Source organism: Lepeophtheirus salmonis, unplaced genomic scaffold (assembly GCF_016086655.4).
Source record: "Lepeophtheirus salmonis unplaced genomic scaffold, UVic_Lsal_1.4 unplaced_contig_1048_pilon, whole genome shotgun sequence".
NCBI lineage: Eukaryota > Metazoa > Arthropoda > Copepoda > Siphonostomatoida > Caligidae > Lepeophtheirus > Lepeophtheirus salmonis.
In genome coordinates, this window is record NW_027289111.1 from 4,758 (window position 1) to 6,962 (window position 2,205).

The 2,205-nt window shown below is 36.7% G+C and overlaps 1 non-coding gene across 1 annotated transcript; it reads right to left on the reverse strand.

Moving 5' to 3' along the window:
• Window positions 1-1,859: 1,859 nt before the first annotated feature.
• Window positions 1,860-1,943, reverse strand: TRNAL-UAA (transfer RNA leucine (anticodon UAA)). Its single transcript has one exon. It is a non-coding gene; the product is annotated as a tRNA-Leu (tRNA).
• Between the last annotated feature and the right edge of the window lie 262 nt (window positions 1,944-2,205).

Below are 2,205 nucleotides of genomic sequence, written 5' to 3' on the forward strand. Positions count from 1 at the left end.
GGAACTATCTTAAAATTCAACCTGCTTGATAAAAATGGAATTTGCAGTGTATTTGTTAATATGAAAAAGTTAGACATGATATTAAAAAATAAATTTATTCAACATGTCCTCCCTCAGCAGCCACCATCTTCTCCATCCTGCCCTTAAAGGATTTTTATGCCCTGATTACTTCCGCGGAATCGACAGCATTCCACTCCCTCGTAATGGAGGATGGGAACTTTGTAGTGAAGACTGCAGGGACCTCTTCTCTCTCCTTGGCATGCCACCTGTCATTCTGGACGTTGTAGCTTCTGTTGACAGTCCAGTTCTTCTCGTCGGAGAAGAATATGATTCTTCGTCCATGGCTCTTCAGGTCATTGAGGAGACGCTTACCGTTGGTGAGCCTGGTGGCCTTCATGGATGCCGTGAGGATGTGTTGTTTGGCCATTCAGTATGACCTGTACCCGAGATCCTCATTCAGAGCCTTGAAGACCAGCTGCTTGCTCACTCCACGGTTCTTGGCCAAACTGGACAAGGAAGTCCCTGGCGAAGCCTTGATGGACTTCCGGAGGCCTTCAAGGAAGCAGGGAGTGCGGATTCGGTCACTTCTCATATTGTGGGCCTTGCAGCAGACCTTCCCCTCAACCTCTCAGGCATTGAAGACCCGGTACACCGTGGTCTTGGGGTAGTTCAGAAGCTTGTAGATAACAGAGGGCTTGTGTCCCGCGCGAGTCAATTCGAGGATGGCGTCTCTCCTTGCTTGTTCCATGATGACTATTGTTTGTTGTCAAAACAATCGTGGTGGAAGTTATAGTGAATTGTTCACGCTACCTTTTACATTAGTATGATTTAACTCCGAATATACACATTATGGATCTGGATGAAGTTTAAAGTAGTTCCAATTTATCATGAACACCCTGTATAAATTACATACATATTATTGATAGATTTTGAGTACTAATTGTAGATCCGCTTAGTTTTGAGTTCATTATTTTTGTAATTTGCCTCCTGTTTCAATTTTCCCTGCCATATCCGAGAAACATTAAATATTCATTATCATTGTCAATTCCATTTTAAGGTACATTTCAGTTCTTATTTACCGGAAATATAAGTGTTGATTGTGTGAATCAAATATAAATTTAAAGAAAATATAGTAGAGTATCAAATTGCTTCCAAAGAAATTGTATCATTATCAAATCCTTAATGAACAAATTGTTTAGCAATGAATTGGTTATTTTTTGTCATAGCATAGCTATACATTTGTAATTCTCATCTACCCTAGCTATTTTAGGAACAGACACCAAAACTTTACAATAAGAATCGGCGACCCTGAATCTCACTACCTCTATGAAATGTGTTACTTCTCATATCTCATCCTCTTTCTGTTCCTACCCTTTAGGAGTCAAGACGTATAAATATAAATAGTTAAATTAAAATTAAAAAATATGAGTGAAAAATCATTGCTTAACATTGATTATTGGTAACATTGGTTATGCTCGCATGAGATTGTAGAGAGATTTGTGGGTATAAATTTAGAATAAAACTGAACAGAAACCAAAGAAAAGCGTTGAGACCTAAAATATCGCTAAGTTGTTCTATATTGACAAAGCAAATTGACATTTCGACATCGAAGTCCATTGTCCTTTAAACTACAGTCCCTCCCCAGACAGATCATTAATTCGATAATGCAGATTTATATTATAGTATACAAATTTTGATGTTTCTTTCTGATCCGGATAAATCATAAATGAATTGTAAAAAATGAAATCATGAAAATTCAATGTCCAAATGATATTATTTAGCTGGATAACTTAGTTGTCTACAAATGGGTTTATAAAAAAATGAATTAAAGGTGTTAGAAAAAATTTAAAAAAATCATATGTCAGGTGTGGGGTTCGAACCCACGCTCACGTTCGTGAACCAGAGCTTAAATCTGGCGCCTTAGACCACTCGGCCAACCTGACTTACTTGGAGCGGAGGAGTCGTATTTTTAAATATTTGAACAAATTTGTAACAAGTTAGATTACATAATCTTCGTACAAATAGGATGACATAATGGTAGAAGTCAAGATTTTTTGTAACGTCAATTGATTTAACACACATCACAAATCTTATAAGTCATGATTTCAAAGTTATTTAAAAAAGAAAAGAAAACAAGTTTTCTTGAACCCTGTAGTAAAAACACTTCAAGTTCACTGCGATCAAAAATATATTTATCAGTTTAAG